The sequence below is a fragment of the Canis lupus genome, chromosome 5, assembly GCF_011100685.1.
Source record: "Canis lupus familiaris isolate Mischka breed German Shepherd chromosome 5, alternate assembly UU_Cfam_GSD_1.0, whole genome shotgun sequence".
NCBI classification, from domain to species: Eukaryota; Metazoa; Chordata; class Mammalia; order Carnivora; family Canidae; genus Canis; species Canis lupus.
This window is the reverse complement of record NC_049226.1, coordinates 68436882-68455609: the sequence shown is the minus strand read 5'-3', so window position 1 is coordinate 68455609 and position 18728 is coordinate 68436882. Positions and strand designations below refer to the sequence as shown.

The 18728-nt window shown below is 51.6% G+C and overlaps 1 long non-coding RNA gene across 1 annotated transcript; it reads right to left on the bottom strand.

The window, feature by feature from the left end:
* Window positions 1-497: 497 nt before the first annotated feature.
* LOC102152359 lies at window positions 498-7537 on the bottom strand. The gene is made up of 3 exons (XR_005358931.1): window positions 7263-7537; window positions 6078-6410; window positions 498-671 (listed from the first exon to the last, which is right to left on the bottom strand). It is a non-coding gene; the product is annotated as an uncharacterized LOC102152359 (long non-coding RNA).
* Window positions 7538-18728: the final 11191 nt, after the last annotated feature.

The window sequence follows — 18728 nt, the reverse complement described above, 5'->3', positions numbered from 1 at the left end:
AGCATCTCTGCACGGCTGCACCTGAAATTCACCCCAGCAGAAACCAAACAGCCTCTTCCCTCCAAAACTGCTCCTCTTAGTTCCTGCCTTAGTGCACGTCAGCACCTCCCTTGCCTCCTCTTCCCTCTGTCCCCAGGTTCTGTTTTACTTCCAAGACAGCTTCTGCATCCACCCCTTCCCTCCAAGCCCTGGAGTCCCCTCTCAGGCCAGACATCAGTAACAGCCTCCTTCCCAGCCTCTTTGCCTCCTCCAGCCCATCCCTTCCCCCTCTCCTCCCACTGGAGCCAATGGAGCACTTAATGTACAAATACCCCTCCTGCCCCTAGACTGAGAGTGGGTATTCCGGGATCCGCTGGCCCATTCATCAGGCCCCAGGAACAGACACAGAGAAAGCCAGCTGAAAGTTTTTACTCTTCCTTTTTTTTTTTTTAATTTTTATTTATTTATTTATGATAGACACACAGTGAGAGAGAGAGAGAGGCAGAGACACAGGCAGAGGGTGAAGCAGGCTCCACGCACCGGGAGCCCGACGTGGGGGTTCGATCCCGGGTCTCCAGGATCGCGCCCTGGGCCAAAGGCAGGCGCCAAACCGCCGCGCCACCCAGGGATCCCGTTTTTACTCTTCCTAAAGTTCACAGGAAATGTTCTTTCTCAGGGACACATGGCTGCACCTGTAAAGTATCACAATAATCCCTTTGAGTAATGAATGTTTTACTCAAAAACAACTTTAAACTCCAAAATCATAGATTAGCAACAACTTTGCTGTTTGAAATTCCATCATTTAAGAATGAAACATCCTGCTCCCGCCTAGAGAATTTAAGCCACCTTTGCCAGAGAAGAGCCTGGATTTCCAACCCGTGTGCAGAGCTCCAGAATAGCTCTGTGGTTCCCAAGGGAATGGGAGCTGGTCCACTTTGCAGCCCTGACCTGATCCTGGTTTCAGGCAGGCCCACATGGCCCTGCTTTGCACCAAGCCTGTGGAAAAACTGCTTCTCTCACAATTCACCCAAACCCCACCTTCCACAAAATCCTATGAAAGCTCACTCTTTACCTTTGTCAGGTGAGCTGCTCAGGGTTCCTGGTGCAGTGCATAAACGAATCTGCTTTGCCAGACTAGGTGGTCTTAGGCTGGTGGGACCTAAGGTCCAAAAGGACAAGGGCAGTGCCTGTCTCTCCAGTTTATAGAGGCACAATGAACAGCTCCTACATGCCAGGCAGTGGGACACAGCAGTGAGCGACAGGCTCTCAGCATCCCCTGCTTCATCATCACCTGCACTTGCTGAATGAATGGGAGGTGGGGGATGAGGATTACACTGAAGGGAGGGGCTGGCGGGGGGGGGGGGGGGGGGGGGTCTGTATCAGAGAGGTTTGGGACCCGTCAAGGAGAAAAAAACACACATTGAGAGGCAATCATGGGGAAACAGATGGGAGAGAAAGAAATCTACAGGAATGTCTAGGCTTAAAAAGAACCCAAAGGCCATCTGAACATTTCCCTATCTTGAGTCAAAGGTCTGTCGCCTTTCCAAACTCTTTCTGCCAACCCTTAACTCCACCCTCCCTACCAGTCAGATGCTTCCTGGCCATGTTTCAACTCTAAACCCAGACATGGGCTTTCCTTCCCCCCACTGGCCATGCCTGAGGGCTGCACCTGGCTGATGACACGCTGTAAGGCATGGTTCCTTGTGGCAAAATTGGTCTGAGCACCAAGGCCTATTGAGTGCCAGGAGAAGCAAATCCATGAGAGTCCAATGTCCCAAAGCCCAACCAACCCAATGTCATGCAGACCAATGACACCAGTGAACAATCCCAGCTCTCCAGCTCATCCAAGTTAGGTTTCTGCCCTCTGCAGCCAAGATGGTGGAGAGATTGGGTCCCCCTGTACTTATGCACCCATGCTGGCTCGGGTGGATAAAATGCAGACTGACATTGTTGGTTTGATAGCATTCCAATCTCTATAGCCAGGGACTCTCCCTGCACCTAGGACAGTGCCACCACCCCCTGCCCTGGCTGTGGCTGCGGGAAACCACTGGGTAGTATCCACGGTGGCTGCACTGCCCACAGTCAGCCTGCTTTCCCTCACCACGAGCCGGCGAGCCCAAGCCACATCAGTAATATAACTCCACGAAAAAGGCTTTCGCTTGTCTAAGCCCGAACCTAGGGGTTGGCTGGCTTGTTCTGTGAAAGGCCAGATAGTAAATATTTTAGATTTTTCAAGCCATTCAGTCTCTCTCACAACTGCTAGATTGTGTTGTCTTTGCACAAAAACTGCCACAGACATTATACAAACAATTGAACATGGCTGTGTACCACTAGGACTTTCATGAAGGACACTGAAATGTGAATTTTTTTCTTCTTTTTTTTTTTAGTTTTTTAAAAATGTATTCATGAGAGACAGAGAGAGGCAGAGACACAGGCTCCCAGCAAGGAGCACAATGTGTGACTCGATCCCAGGTCCCCGGGATCACACCCTGAGCTGAAGGCAGACGTTCAACCACTGAGCCACCCAGATGCCCTGAAATTTGAATTTCACGTGATTTTCATGTGCCATAAAATAGTAATCTTCTGTCGATGTTTTTCCCCCCAACAATTTAAAGTGTGAAAATCATTTGTAGCTCACTGGCCAAACCAAAGCAGGCAGCCAGCCAGATTGGGTTTACAGGTTAGTACGCTTACTGTTGGTTTTAATATTTATGTAAGCTTCAAATTTGCACATCTGTATTACATACCCTTTAAAAACCAGGTTTTTGGGTGGGAGGGAGGGGAGAACTCCCGGTCATACTTCTGGCCTCCAGCACACAGGGGCTCCACAGCAGGCCTTTGTCTCAAGGGGAGGTTTGAAATGTTCAGAATTTTCCAAACTCAGGTGGCTTGGGTCTTCAGCCCCTCCTGCAGTACATTTTTGGGTTAAAAGAGTAGATTTGAGGGGCACCTGGGTGGCTCAGTGATTGAGCATCTGCCTTTGGCTCAGGTCCTGGAATCAAGTCCTGCATCGGATTCCCCACAGGGAGCCTGCTTCTCCCTCTAGGTCTCTGCCTCGCTCTCTCTCTCTCATAAATAAATAAAAATCTCAAAGAAAAAAAAAAGTGGATTGGAAGCAAACATTAGAAACATAGTGATCTCAAAGACCAGGAGCGGACATTGGGGCCACTTTGATGAGCTCGTTCTGCATGACCACTTGGAGTTTTTGTGATTAACAATTCTCAGTGACAGAGCAGCCTAAAAACCTTTGGAATGAATCCCAAACACACAAAGGCATGAACAGTTTCTCAGTTTCTGAAATGTACTACGTAAGGACATTTGTATCAGTCTTTGTCAAACGTAGGTTTTCCCTGTCTGTGGAGCTACTGTGTCATGAAGGAATTTGGAAAGTTAATAAAACATGTACATATATGATTGACTAAATAATAAATGTAGAAGAGGTGAATCTCCCCTTCAACAACCCCAATAATTTACACAGATGCTCCCAAGTCAAGGAGGCGGAGCCCAACTCCCCAGTCCTTCTGTGGGCAGTGCACCATGACTTCCTTCCAAAGGGGACAGGATGGAAATGGGAGAGGGGTTAACCTTGCAGTGGTGCAGTCAACATCAACAGCGACAAACTGCATTGATGGCAGTTCTGTGACCCTTCTGTGACTGTTGGTGAGAACGTCCTTGGCCTGGGGAGTCCCCTCCCAAGGGTGACTACCTCCTCTCCTGCACCACAGCTCATCATGGACCCAGCAAGCGCAGCTCATCTGTTCTGGGAGGTTGGCCTGCATGGTTAGGACCCCCGACCATCCGGTCAGTCCCGTCCATGTTTCAGCTTTCTCTTGGGATCGTTCACCTACTCACCATCTCCTACCCCACCAGGTGATCCTCCCACTGCTCTACGCCTTTGCACCACATTCTCTCCCAAAGTCACATCTCCACTCAAGGGAGAGTTAATCCCCGAAGGAGGGTCTTAAAGTTCACAGAGATGAGGGGAGACCTGGGGTGGAGGGGGCTTGTTGGGGGCACCGAGGCCATTTCCCCAGGAGTAAGTAGAGAGCCAGCCTCTCATCTCAGGGTCAGTGGGGGTGGCGGCCTCTTCAAGAGCTCCAGCCCATGTCCACATCACACGTGCATTATCAGAGGTGTAGGGGCAGCAAAAGAGGGTTTGCTCCTGACAGGGACCACCCTGCCACCCAGCTTTTCATTAGAGGTGTGGGATCTAGGACAGGATTCAGAATGCCAAGGGGGCACAGCCTCCTGGGGTCACTGTGAAAAAGACTGTCCCCAGGGCCCAGCAATGACTGGCTGTACTGGCATCAGCCAGCCCAGAGCAGAGGAGGAGCCATCAGCCAAGGACAGGCACCACCCAGTCAGGAGTTGCAGGGTGCAAGGAAGCCTCCCAAGGATGCACAGACGTGGCCATGTGATCGAAATCAGCTGTGCGTGCAGGCCAGGCCCAGGTGGCGGAAGCCAGCTTGCCACAGTGAGAGGCTGAATAACAGCCGCTGGAAACATCCACGTTCTGATCTTCAGAATCTGTGAAGAGGTGACCTTATGTGGCAGGAGGGACTTTGCAGGTGTGATTTAGTTAAGGATCTTGAAATGGGGGGATAATCCTGGATGATCCAGGTGGACCTGATGTCATCACAGGTCCTTCTGAGAGGCAGGCAGGAGGGTCAGAGGCCACAAGGAGATATGCTGGTGGAAGGGGAGAGGGATAGAGAGGGAAGGAAGAGGCTGTGTTACTGGCTTGAAGATGGAAGAAGGATTTCTAGAAGATGGGAGAGGCAGGGGAGAAATTCTCCTCTAGATCCTCCAGCAAGAACACAGCCCTGCTGGCACCCTGATTTCAGACGTGTAACCCCCCTGAACTGTAAGAGAATAAGTTAATACAGTCTTAAGCCACTAAATGTGTAGTTTGTTCCAGCAGCAATGGGAAACGAACACACTGCTGTCAATCAAGTGAAGTCTTTCTCCCTGCCATCATCTCTCCTCCCTCCTTCAGCTGTGAGCCTGCAGGGACCAGAAACAGGCTTGCCAGATGTAGCAGACCGGGATACAGGAGCTCAGTCAAATTTGAATTTCAAATGAATAATTTCTTGGTATAGTCCCAAATGTTGCATGGGACATGCTAACACTAAAATGAAATTATTTGGGGCACCTAGGTGGCTCAGTCAGTGAAGGGTTGGCTCAGGTCATTGGGCTACCCACTCCACAGGGAATCTGCTTCTCCCTCTCCCTCTGTCTACCTTGCCCCCTGCTCATGCGTGCTCTCTCTCTAATAAATCAGGGAGGGAGGAGGATGGAAGGAAAAGAAGAAAGAAAAGAAAGAAAGAATCAAGGTCCAAGCTTTATTAGCCAAGACTGGACATTTTTAATTAATGAATTGAGACCACTTGCAATCTCACTGACCTGCTGACCTGGGACCTAATTTCTCAAGAACGGCCCAAAAAAAAAAAAAAAAAAAAAAATCATGGGAAAGTTCTGTGCTTTTCCTCAGGGATCTGGAGGGTGGCTCTCTATCAGCAGGTTCAAGGGGCAGCAGGAAATAAAGGTGATGGCATGATTGCGCCTGCAAGGCCCTCTCGAGCCAGGGATAATGAGATAGATGAGCTCAGTCTCTAGCCCAAGGCCAAGGTGCAGTCACCCAGGTGGAAGAGTCCAGTATTTGCTCTGTCTCCTCCCCACCCACCCTGCCCCCACGACCTGCCCCCCACTCCCCACCCCCGCTGGGTTAGGAGCCACTGCAGGGCGGGAAACAGGCTTTTCCCATTTTCCAATGTGCCCACGAGGTGGCGCTCACGATCACGGCGAGACACGTGGCGACAGTCCCAGTTTTTAAAATTTCAGGGGCAGGAGGGTGGTATGTATGTGACTCTTGATCTCGGGGTTTGAGATCAAAGTTTGAGTTCCACGTTGAGGGTAGAGATTACTTACAAATCTTTAAAGCAATAGAAATTGCAGACAAAGGTTAGATTTATAAGGTTGTTGAGAATATAATACAAAGAATTCCTGTGTGCCCTACTCCCAGTGCCCCTATGATTAGCATCTTACATTAGTATGGTACATTTGTCACCATTCATGAAGCAATATTGATTCCTCCTTACATGAGCTCTCCAAGCTGGGACAGTTTCTCAGACTCTCCTTGTTTTTTATGGCCTGGGCAGTTGGAGGCACGCTGGCCTGGTGTTTGTAAGCTCCCCCTCTGTTGGGATTCGTCTGCTGTTTTTCTCATGGATTAGACTAGGGTTGTGGGTTTGGAGGAATGAAGAGCCCAGATGTAAAGCACCTTGTCATCCGTCCTATCAAGGTTACATGCCATCACGGTGACTTATCACAGTTGGTCCTGACCTTGGTCACCTGGCCAGGGTCATGTCCGTCTGGTTTCTCCATCGTACAATCTCTCCTCCTTCCTCCTTCCATACTGTGCTCTTGGAATCCTGTGTTTTTCAAAGGAACATATGATAATTACCTGGCGTTCTAGCCTTTTCCTGCCTCTCTAGTTATCCATTTACAACTTCATCAGTATCTTCAAAGGGGTCATAGAAAGGAGAAGGCAGGAGAAGACAGCCCAAGAACACCTGTGTGAGAAGGGCAAAGGGGTGCTGTGACCCTGTCCTGTGAGCAGCATCCCCACTCCTGGCCCTGCACCTGTCAAGAGGTGCTCAGGGGATGGCTACTTCCCCCACCCTGTCCTCGCCAGCCTCCTTGTAATGGTCAGCAAGATCCCATCGAGTAAGTCTGGTCACACCTCTCACCTACTTAAAAACCCTTCAGCGGTTTTTAAGCGGACCCAAGACGGACCCCACGACTCCCCACACCCTGGGCTGGGCCACATCTCCCTGCACGCATGCCATCCCACTCTGGGAGCACAACTCCCCAGCTCAGAACCTTCACATGGGCCCTTCCACTCCTCCAGATATAAGCACCCCCATCTTCTCCCTACCCTGCAAGCTCCACCTCCCAGAGACCTGCCTGCCCTTCTGTACCACCTGCCCCACAGACGCTGGCATGAAGAATTGGAGGCAGAGGTAAAGTCCCCTGAAGATCGGGGTTCCAGGACAGTATGAAAGACCTCACAAATGAGTCCTGGGGCTCTGGGGAGGGGTGGTGGAGGCTTATTTAAAACCCTCCTGGCTGAAATTCTCATGTTGATTTGGAGGACTGCCTCCGGCCTCCTGCCACGCGATGGTAACACCACACGATGGTAACTGGTAACGTAGGGACACACAGGCCCCTTCAGTGTTCTGTGAAAGCCCCGGTGTGAGTTACATCCTGGTTTTACAACCCACCATTTCTCACCACGATGAAGCCAAAGCCGTGTTTCTGCCGTTGTGGTACACAAGTCTTTCTTCCTCTAAAACCATAAAAGGTGTCAAAACCTCTTCGTTGCTAAAATCATCTGTGCATACGCGCTGCGCTCCGTTGGAAGTGCCTTTGCAGCTGAGCTGAGCAAGGCCTGGGTCACAGCGGGCTCACCTGTGACCCGCACAGGGGTTTGCCTTATATGGTGAAAAGCAGTGAGCTGGGAGCCTGGCAGGGCTCATAAAGGAAGTCCAAAGTTTCAAAAGAGGCTTTGCAAGGATTTTTTGCAGAAGGGCTGGCCTCTAAGCCTGCAGTATGCTCACTAGCTTTCCGGAAGGGACAGTGTATCTATGGCAACCAGGAATTAGGTGTCAAAGATACATAGAGAGGTCATCCTACTTCCTGCCCAGCAGTTAAAACAAGAACTTGTCACTTGGGGAAGGCCAGCAGAGAGAGGCAGTAGGGTATTATAAATGGGCGGGGTGGGGGGGGGGCGGAGATCAGAGGAAGATGCCATTTTGGATCTCAAACAGGGCAATGGTGGGGAATGTCACCACCAGTGAACCATGGTCCAGGCCTGTGCAAAGCGCCCAGCACTTGGCATCTCAACAACCCAGTAGGATAAGTACCACTATTCATCCCATTCTGCAGTCAAGACAAACTGAGGCTCAGCAACTTATCCAAAATAAGGGACTAGTCTACCTAGACCCCTGGTGGGTGGGAGGGACAGACCAGGGGTCCAGTAACCCATCCCCGATGACACTGCTGGAGGGAAGGAGCAAAGTTGGCAGCAGCTGTATCCAATGCAGTGGGACATGGGAACGCTGGCTAGTCCAAACAAGATGCGCCGACAGCACGAAACACACCAGCATTCAGAGACCGGTTTGGAGGGGTGAGTTTTTGTTGTTGTTAAAATTGTTTAAAGCAAAAATTTCAATTGTAAAATATCACATTAAGTTTTATTGTGAAATAATTACATGTTCACAGGAAGTTGCAAGGACAGCATGGAGAGGTTCGCTCAGCTTTGCCCTTGGTGACGCCTTCTATAATTATGGCCCAGTGTCACAGTGAGGAAACGGACATGATGTGTGTGTATCCGCACCCCTTCATCCCACGTGGGGATGCATGCAGCCGCCATGCAGTCAAGATGCAGGACAAGTCCCTGACCACAAAGCTCTCCCTCGTGCTACCTCTCAAAAATTTAAAGTAGAGATGACGTGTTGAAATAATATCTTAGCCATATCAGGTTAAATATAAACTAAAATTAATGTTGCCCATTTCTTTTCACGTTTTAGAATGCAGCTACCTGAGGCTTCCTGTATGGGAAACAGCATCCTGTTTTCACTGGACAGGGCTGGCTGAGTTCAGACCCCAATTCCCTGGTTGGGTCAGGTCACCTGACCTCCCAGAGCCTGGCTTCTCTGGAAGAGACCAGTCCCTCAGAGTAAGTGTATAATCACTCACTCACTCAGCCCATTTGTTGGGTGCCCATTGTGTGCTGGGCGCTATGCTAAGGGTGGGGACACAGAAGCCAGCCCTGCTGCTCAGAAACATCAGGTGTCCTTGCCCCCGGAGCAAGCGAGGCAGGCAGGGGGATCCCAGAATGTCTCCCCACTCCCGATGCCTCCCTGAACTCACTCTCGGGTAAACAGGCAGCAGGGGCGGTGGGGGAAGAATTAGGGACCCATGTGGAGAAGATGCTGGTGTACACAGCTCCTGTTCCCAGTCAGAGCACTCAGGGGAGCCCCTGCAACCCAACACCCCACTCCTAAGTGTCCCCCAACCCCCACCCATCCATCTGTCCTCTGTCTTTCCATCCATCCATTTCCAGAGGTACTTAGCCCTCACTGTCCCCTTAGACTCACCTGGAAATTGTTTTTTTAATTGTATTATGAAAAATATTTTAACATAAAGAAAAGCAGAATAAGACAAATCCTCTTATACCCACCACCTAGTTATAACAGTTAACATTTTGCTCTATTTCCTATGGTTCTTAGTATTTAAAAGGAAACCCAAGTCATCCTGACATTCAGCCTTAAATAGGTCCATCTGCATCTCTTTGTGAAATATGACACTTTCTTACCCAACCGCAATACCATTAACGCAAATCCATAGTATCATTTGAGCCTGAGCCTTGGGACTCTGGTTGAAAACACAGGGTCTCAGGTCTTGCCCCAGACCTACTGAATCAGAATCCGTGTCTGATCCATGTCCCCAAGTAATTTGCTGCGCATATGAAAAGCAAACTTTATACCCAGTCTGTTATGGGCTGAATTCTTTTAAGATTTACTTATTTGAGGGAGCAAGAGCAATCGAGCAAGCAAGTGCGTGTGAGAGAACACAGGAGAGTGGGCGGAGGGGCAGAGGGAAAATCTCCAGCAAGACTCCACGCTGAGTGCAGAGCCTGACATGGGGCTCAATCTGGAGATCCAGAGATCACAAACTGAGCCAAAACCCAGAGTCAGAGGCCTAATTGACTGAGCCACCCAGGCGCCCCTATGGGCCGAATTCTATCCCCCCCCCCCCCGCTCCCCCCCCCCCCCCAGTTCATATTTCAAAGTCCTAACCCCAGGACTCAGAATGTGACCTTATTTGGAACTGGGGTCATTGCAGATGGAGTTACTTCAGATGAGGTCACTCTGGAGCAGGGGCGGGCCCCTACTCTGATTGGACTGGTGTTCCTACAGAAAGGGGAAATTTGTACACAGGGACAGACACGCAGGGAGGAAGATGTAAGGAGACAAGGAGAAGGTGGCCTTCTACAGGCTGGTGGGTGGGGTGCGTTTTGTGGCTGGAACACATCCTGCCTGGTGGCCTCAGAAGGACCAGCCCTGCTGAGAACCACCTTGATTTCAGACCCCAGGCCTCCAGAGCTGTGTGAGGACACGTGCGCAGTTTCAGCCACGCAGCTCTGGCGTATGTTGCCACAGCAGCCCTGGGATATGACGCGCAGCCCACACTCCAAAGCTCCCCTGCGGTGTTTTTCAACTCCCCGAGGCTGAGGCCGTGTGAAAGGTTCTGGCATCACTGGTCCGGGTGCACCTCAAGCGTGGGTGCTCCGAACACTGCCGAGGATTCTCAGCTGCGGCCTCAGCTGAAATCCTTGCCCTGCTTTCCCGGTTAAGCATGAAACAGCGGCCTGCTGAGGCCCCCACCTGCTGCTGGTTGCTGAGAAGAAGGGCTAGTGGATTATCTGGAGGAGAGAAATACCCAACATCAGGGTCGGGGCCCTCATAGCTGTGGTCCTCAACATGGGATCGTGCGCCAGCAGCATCCACATCACCTGGTTGCTTGTGAGAAATGCAGATGCTTGTGCCCCACACGTGCATTAGGAATCAGAGACTGTGGGGGGAATGGGGTAGACAAGCTACGTTTTAAGGAAGCCTCCGGGCGATTCTGATGCACACCCAAGCCTGAGAATCAGAGCCTTCAACAAGTGGAGGCCCAAACTGCGTGTGTTCTGACAACCTCCATCTGCACCAACCCGTGGGGACTTTAAGAGCATGAGCTCTCCGTCCGGGTGTAAAGCAGCAAAATCCCCCACCAATAGCCGCAGCCTGGGTATTTCCTTCCTGGACCTCAAACTAGCATCTCCAGCCAGCCAGGGCTCCCAGAAGGCTCGCTCTGTTAACTTGCGTATTGAGACATTGACACACCAACATAGTAATAATTTCAAACAGTCCTAAGAGAGGATATGATAAAAGAGAAATCTCAACATGACACCCGTTCCTAGTCCTACTCCCCAAAGGCAGCCACGACCAGAAGCTTTTCCCAGAGACTTCTGTGAATGCACACGCGAATGCATCCACAGCCCTGAAGCACACACACCAGGAGCCGACCACAACCAGCGTCACACCTTGTTGTCTCTTTCCTCCACATAACAATACACCCTGGAGCACACACAACCCTCTATTTTTAGAACCGGCTGCCATCTGAAAATACATAATTAAGCCAAACCCTTATGGACGAGCATTTTGGTTGCTCCCCATCTTTTCGGCACAGCTAAGCATTTAGCATTCTTGCACGCACACCTTTATACCGACGGCCCCACGTTGAGTTTCTAGACTTGCGGATTTCACAGGCCAGTCAAAACATTGAGCGGCGGGCACAATGTTAAAAGGATGTTTAAAAATAATCATTCTGTCTCTCGGGCTTCTGTCATCAAGTAAAATCATTTCAACAGCTAAGTCTTAGAAAAATGTGATTTTTAAGAAGGGATAAATGGAGCGCATGATATTGCAGAATGCTCACGGTTTTTGTGTAACTGCAGACCTGGGACGACTTCACCCTGGACTGGCTGGTTCTCCACACCTTCTCCCAGGGCAGAAGGGGGCCTGGATCACACGGGGGGCTCTCCCAGCCAGTCCCAGCTGCTCACACACCGACATCCCCCAAGGGCGTGGTTTCATAAAAAGGGGCCCCCGCCAGGTTTCCCCCATTCTGCTCTCATCGACGAGACCCGCTGCTAATGTGGACGGAGCCCTTCCATCCTCATTAGGGAGGCAGACTGAATTGCTGGAGACCGTAATTCTAAGCAGGGGCCTAATGAGATTAACGAGGCAACTGGACAGCTGTTTCATTTTCAAAGAAATCCGTTAGCAGGTGCTTATCGACTCAGCTCCTTAAACGCCAGTTGCTCAGTAATTCGATTGCATGGTCTCTGTTATCCAGGTGCTAAAATGGCTGGAAAACAGAATGGGCTTGCCTGTGGTCTGGCCCTTCCCCATCTCCCCAGGGACCCCTGGCCTCTCCTCCTTTATGTGTAATTGCAGATGGACCCTGCAGATGGCTCCTAACGCCTGCACAACTGAGGGCGACAGCGTCCGCATCATCGCGAGCCAGAACCTGCCTTTTAACCAGGTGATTCACAGGCATTAAAGTTCGAGAAGCACCAGCCTAAACAGAGCTTGGCCGACACACACCAAGACCCAGGGAGGGGTGCAGTCAGACGGATGCAGTCAGATGCTTCATCTTCCTGAGCCTCGTTCACCCCATCTGTATAATGGGGTAAGAACAAGAGCTGCTTCCTGGGAGCTGTTCTGAGGATTATATACTCTCACGAATGTCAGGCTTTCTACCCCAGGACTTGGCACAGAAGAGGTGCTCAAAAAATGTGGATACTTTTTTCCTTGCCTCAATCAGGAGGGGACTCAGACTCCCTCAGAGACCCCTGTCTTCCCAACTCTGACTATCCCAGAAACCCATATAGTCCCACATACTTTCTTTCTTTCTTTCTTTTTTTTTTTTTTTTGAAAGATTTTATTTATTTATTGAAGAAAGAAAGCACAAGCAGGGGGAGCCACAGGCAGAGGCCGAGGGAGAAGCAGGTTCCCTGCTGAGCAGAGCCCAATGTGGGTCCGCAGGGACCTGAGCCCAAAGCAGATGCTTAACTGAATGAGCCACCCAGGTGCCCCAGTCCCACACACCTAAAATCCAGTATCCTGGGGAAGGTGGTTAAACATGTGGATTCCAGGGATTGGTCCCAGAAAGTCTGAATCTGCCAGGCGTGGTGCCTTGAGCCTTTTCATTCTTCAGCCAGCATCTGGGGAGCACTCAGATACGCACCCTCACAAGACCTCTGTCCTCAGAGTGTGGGGCCAAGATCTGCTGCATCTCTGGAGCCCCTTGGAAATGCAGGATCTGGGGACTCCCTGGATGGCTCAGTGGTTTAGCGTCTGCCTTCAGCCCAGGGCATGATCCTGGAGACCCAGGATTGAGTCCCACACTCGGGCTCCCTGCTTGGAGCCTGCTTCTCCCTCTGCCTGTGTCTCTGCCCCCTCTGTGTGTGTGTGTGTGTGTCTCATGAATAAATAAATAAAATCTTAAAAAAAAAAAAAAAAGAAAAGAAACGCAGGATCTCAGGTCTGCCCCAGACTAGTGACTTAGGCCCTGCATTTTAACAAGATCCTCGGGAAAACAAGGATTCTCCTAGGCCGTCCCTCAACCTCCGGTTCGCCAACAGGAAAAATGCAGGCATGCAGGTGGTTTGGCTCCGGGGTTTGGTGTCTCCCAACCTTCTACTTGCCTTCCCCCTTCTCAGAAGGCGAATGTTAATGATCATCCTCCAGGGCTGAAGTTTGATTTTTCTGGACTGGGTCTTATGCCGCTTGCCAGCTCTGCTGTGACAAAGTACTACAAACCGGGTGGCTTCGGACTCCAGAAACGTATTCTCTTGCTTTCCAGAGGACAGTGTCCAAAATGAAGGTGGTGCCAGGGTCGGTTCCCTGTGGGGGCTTTGGGAGAGAGTCCACTCCAGGCCTCTCCTGGCTCCTGGTGGCTGCCAGTGGTCCTTGGTGCCACAGAACCCATGGATGTGTCACTTGCCTCTGCCGCCATAGTCGTGGCCTCACCCATGTCTGTGACTTCTCTTCTGTGTCCTGTAAGGACACACTGGACATTGGATTCAGAGCCTGTCCTGATCCAGGATGCGCTCATCCTGAGATCCCTAATTACATCTGCAAAACCCCTATTTCCAGATAAGATCAAGTGGACAAGTCCAGAGTAGGGTGGGGGGTTAGGGCTTGGACATGTCTTCTTGGGGGGCCACCATTCAAGCCAGCATTCAACCTGCCATGGGCCTACCTGCAGTTGGCTCTTCTCTGAGGAGTTTATGGTTGTCACATCTCCTCTCCTCTGGGCGGAAGAAAGGCTGTGTCCTCTAAGAGATCTCAGTCCTCCGTAAGCCAGTGGGGGCTGCGATGATTCCCCCCACATTGCAGACAGCCCAGGTCAGAGCACCACCAGCAGCTTTCACACGCACCAGGACACTGAGGGCCAGAGAGTGGCAGCCAGGTGGCTGTCAGGCCAGCCCCACCCAGCAGCCCATGAATCTCAGGGAATAAACTGGGGCTCAAACACCCCAAGGAGGCCACCAGGAATGACCAGGCCCAAATAAAAGGACGTTCATCTGGTGGTGCTTTGGGAAACATCTAACAGCCAATGCTAAGGGATCGGGAGTTGGTTTGATGAGACCCCCAGAACGAGTGTCCCCAGTCCTCTGTGGTCACGTGCCAGAGGTCATCTGAGCCGGTAAACACTCTGGGACAGCACATAGTGTCTGTGGGATCTGAGAGGGAGTTGAGTGGAAAGATCGATGCGGCTCTCTCAGCCTGGCTGCATGCTGGAATCCTGCGGGGAGCTCACACAAGCCTGGATCTCCAGGGTCCAGGGGAGGCGGGACTCAGGTGTTGGGCATTCCGACGCACAACAGCTCTGAGAACCGCAGTGGGAAGACACGGGGCCTTGTGGAGGAGGGCATACATACTTTTTTATTTTTTTAAGTTTCATTTATTTGGGGCACCGGGGTGGCTCAGTGGTTGAACATCTGCCTTTGGCTCAGGGCAGGGTCCTGGGATCGAGTCCCACTTCGGGCTCCCCATGGGGAGCCTGCTTCTCCCTCTGCCTATGTCTCTGCCTCTCTCTGTGTGTCTCTCATGAATAAACACAATCTTTAAAAATTTAAAAAAAAAATTCACTTATTTATGTAATCTCCACACCTGACATAGGGCTTGAACTCATGACCCCGAGATTAAGAGTCACAGCTCCTCTGGCTAAGCCAGCCAGGCAGCCAATGCATACGTTTCTGCTAATATTTTTCCCCTGTCCCATGGACACCAACTTAATAATTAGAATCCTTACCTTAATGACTCACTTTCTGTATTACTACTAAACATCCCTTACTTGTAGGGAAAAATGAAGGTCCTAGGGATTGCTGACCATTTGCCCAGAAGCACCTCAGGAAGGTCCCGGACAGGGGGTGAGCCCCAGCCTCCCCAAGCAGGAGCTCTGCCTTGGAGGTGCCCCAGTGGCTGACCAGCCCTGCCCCCCATCTCCCCTGCCCCAGGCAAGAGCAGGGAGTGGAGCCTTCTGTGGAGGGAAGTGTCTCAATCCCACGTGGGCCTTGGGGGTGGAGTGGGGTGGAGTGGGCATCCCCCCCTGCTCCCCCCCAACCTCCTTCCTCCTTCCCTGCTGCCACGTGGGCCCCACGGCCCTGCTTCCATCTTTGTTCAGCTCTGCCTGCCGAGCTAAGAGCATAAGCAGATTCTGAGCAAATGCCCCTTAGAGAGCACAGTCTGCCCTCCGCGGCTCAGCCAGACTGCTCAGAGCCTCCAGCTCAGCAGTCACGTGATGCCCCGAGTGGGGACAGGGGGCCAAGCCCTCCTGCACTGGCCGCAGGGACCAGGCCCTCGGAGAGCCACGGGCACAGTGTCGTCTTTGTCAGGGCTGAGAGTTGCTGACGCCCTGGCGACACCGCCACCAACCCCACCGTGGAGACGTCGGCTCCAGCCCCTCAGCAGCCCAGGAGGTGGAAAACAGGCCAGGCCAGCGGCAGTGACTTTTGCGGCTGTGCTGTTGGTGACCCCAAGGGCTTGGTGGCGTGCAAATCTCAGAGAAACACATTACCACTCTGATGTTCCCTTGGCTGTGTGAACCTTAGATTGGTTAAAAATAAGAGGCTCAGATTCAGCCATTGCTTTCGAGCCAGTGTTTCTTGGGACGCTCATAGGGGTCCTGTGTAGAAGGGCACCCGATTTCACAGACGTCTGAATCACTGCTCTGGAAGAGCTAGTGACTGGTGCAAAGTCACACAGCTGGGACGGGCAGGGCCAAGGCAGGAGCCCGGGTCTCCTCGTTCTAAGCAGAGCACACCGCTCATCTGGTCACCCAGGAACCAATTAAAATAATTTTCCAACCAAAATCTGTTCCTTGAGCAAATATGGATGCTGCTATTTTAAGATGTAATCAGACCAAGCACACACATGGTGCTCACTATGTGCCAAGCCCTGTTCTGAGCCCTTCACCAGCACTGGATCGCTCATCAGCCCCCAGCTCCATGAGGTGGTTCAGGCCTTATCCAAGTCTTCTTATTGCCGAGGACATTGAGGCAGAGAAAGTCTAATGGACCTGCTCCAAATCACATGAGAACGTCTGAGCTGGGATTTGCTTCTGGAATCTGTGAACTTAACCACTGCCCTCTGCTGCAAAGAAAAGAAAGATCACACAAAGAAAGAAGCGGGGGGAGGAGGGGAGGGGGGGTTGCCAGGGTGGCTCAGTTGGTTAAGCGTCTGCCTTCAGCTCGGGCCATGATTCTGGGTTCTGGGATCGAGCCCCGTATCGGGCTCTCTGCTCGGTGAAGAGCCTGCTTCTCCCTCTCTCTCTGCCTCTATGATCTCTCCTCTGTGTCAAATAAATAAATAAAATCTTTTTTAAAGAAAAGAGAAGCTGGTCCAGCTCATGAACGGGGTCAAAACTCAATGGATTTAAGGGCAAAAAAGGCCCTCTGCCTGCAGCATCAGACCACTGGTTGTGACACAGGCACCATCAACCCGAGACAGCAGAGCCTCTAGGTGAAGAGAGAAGGCACGGAGCCCCTCTCTGCAGACCCACTGGTGTGACCAGGCCACTTCTCTAACTGGCTCAGTTTCCCCATCTGTAAAAGGGGGTGGCTGCACCTACCTCATACTCTAGGCAGTAAGTTCAGCTCTGAAAATGACACCTGGCTCTCAACGCTCAGCAGAGGTTAGTTAGGCTTTGCTACCCCTGCTTTTCTGGTCAGTTCGACACACCCAGCAAACCACCACCACCCTCCCCTCCCCACTGTCTGAACGTTGGCATGACTCTGCAGGGACAATGCAGCCCTCTGCCCCAGAGGCTGCCCAGGCTGACTTAGTGACAACCACGTGTGGACCACAGCGGCTTGTGATTTATGACTATGACTTTTTCAAAGGTCACAACGGGGTTGCAGCTGCATCTGCAGGTAATTTCTCTCATTTCAACACCAAAGCCCTGGCCATGAATTCTATCAAGTGGAAAACATGACAGGTGGCCTCACTCAACCTGTTTCCTCATCTGTGAAATGGGCACAGTCAGAGCTGCCAGCCTTCTTGTCATTCAGCGCGTGGTCATGGACCAGTGGCACCAGCATGGGCTGGCAGTATAAGAAACACAGAATCTAAAAAAAAAAAAAAAAAAAAAAAAAAAAAAAAAAAAAAGAAACACAGAATCTCGGCTACCCCCCCCCCCCCCCCCCCCCCCCCGTCCCCACACACACACCTGCTGAGTCAGAACCTACATTTTGACAAGATCCTCCAGGAAATTTCCAGGCACGTTAAATTTTGAAAAATCCTGCTCTACCTCCTAGGATTCTTGGGGTAAATAAAATGTAAAGTTCCCAGGACATTACTGACTTACAGAAAGGCTAGCTCCTTCCCCTGACCTTCTTTTCTGCCCACGGGGAGGTAGAAACTCCACCTTCTCTGTAGCCTGCGCTGGCGGTGCCCCCGGGCCGAGGAGTGTGTCAAAGACAGTGCCTGCACTTTAGATGCCTCGTGTGTCATCCTCACACCCCTCTGAAGGAGAAGCCTTTGTCCCTGTGTTACAGATGAGAAACAGATGCTCAGAGAGGTCCTGGGGCTTGCCAGTTCCAAGCTGGAGACAGGCGGGAGGACACTGCCTGACGCCGGAGCCCTCATTCTGACCACCGTGCGCTCCTTCCTGCATCTCTCGGCCTGCGCCCTTTGGCGGCCTAGCTTTGGTGTGTGTCCGCTCCTGCTCTCCACCATGGGCTCGTCTCCCCACGATTTCCATGGGCTGGGGAGGTTGCATCGTCTTGCATGAACCGGGTGCCCCTGGGAAGTCCAGACAAACACGCCCTCCACGCAGACAAGCCGGAGCATGAACAAAGAAATCACAAAAATGTTACCGACCTGCAAATTCATGGGCAGTTGGGGCTGCCAGATTTGCATTTTTAGCAAAGTGTCCTTTTGCTCACTCTTGTTTCTGGAAATCACTTCCTTCTGAGTCTCTCGCTCACGAGTGTAACCAGGGTGGTCACTGGGACAGTGAATGTGACGCACACGGTGACCCTTCCGGAATAGAAAGGCCAGTTGCCTCCACATTCTTGAGAGGAAGTCCCCCAGACATGCCCGAGGACCTTGGTAGCTAGCATCTCTGGAAGCACCTTCCTCAACGGCTAGAAATCTCATCTTTGCATCTGGGAATCTTGGTTTCTCATTGCGCACACATTCAGTCCCCTCCCAGGGACACCCAGCCGTGTCCTGGCTGCTGGAGAGAGGCGGGCACGGTTCAGCCACTCTCATCCCCAGGAAGGATCTTGGAGCCAAGGACCAGGAGCGGGCAGGAGGCCACACAGCAGAGCGGCTGCCGGAAATGTCGCTGTGGATGCCGCGACAAGAACCCAAGGTCATTGCTAACACGACATCGTGGCTGCATGTTCATTCGACCATCTTTTAAAGCACATTTATCTGTTCCTTGTATAAGTGATATGACTACCTTCCAGAAACAAAAAGTAAGAAATCACCCACATGCATTGTGTTGAGGGTCCCCGGGAACATGCCACCATCAAAGATTCACTAAAAGGACTCCCATTTTCAGCATGTGGTTGTACTCACCACGAAGATTTATTTACATCAACAGGGCCAGGACATGCAGCC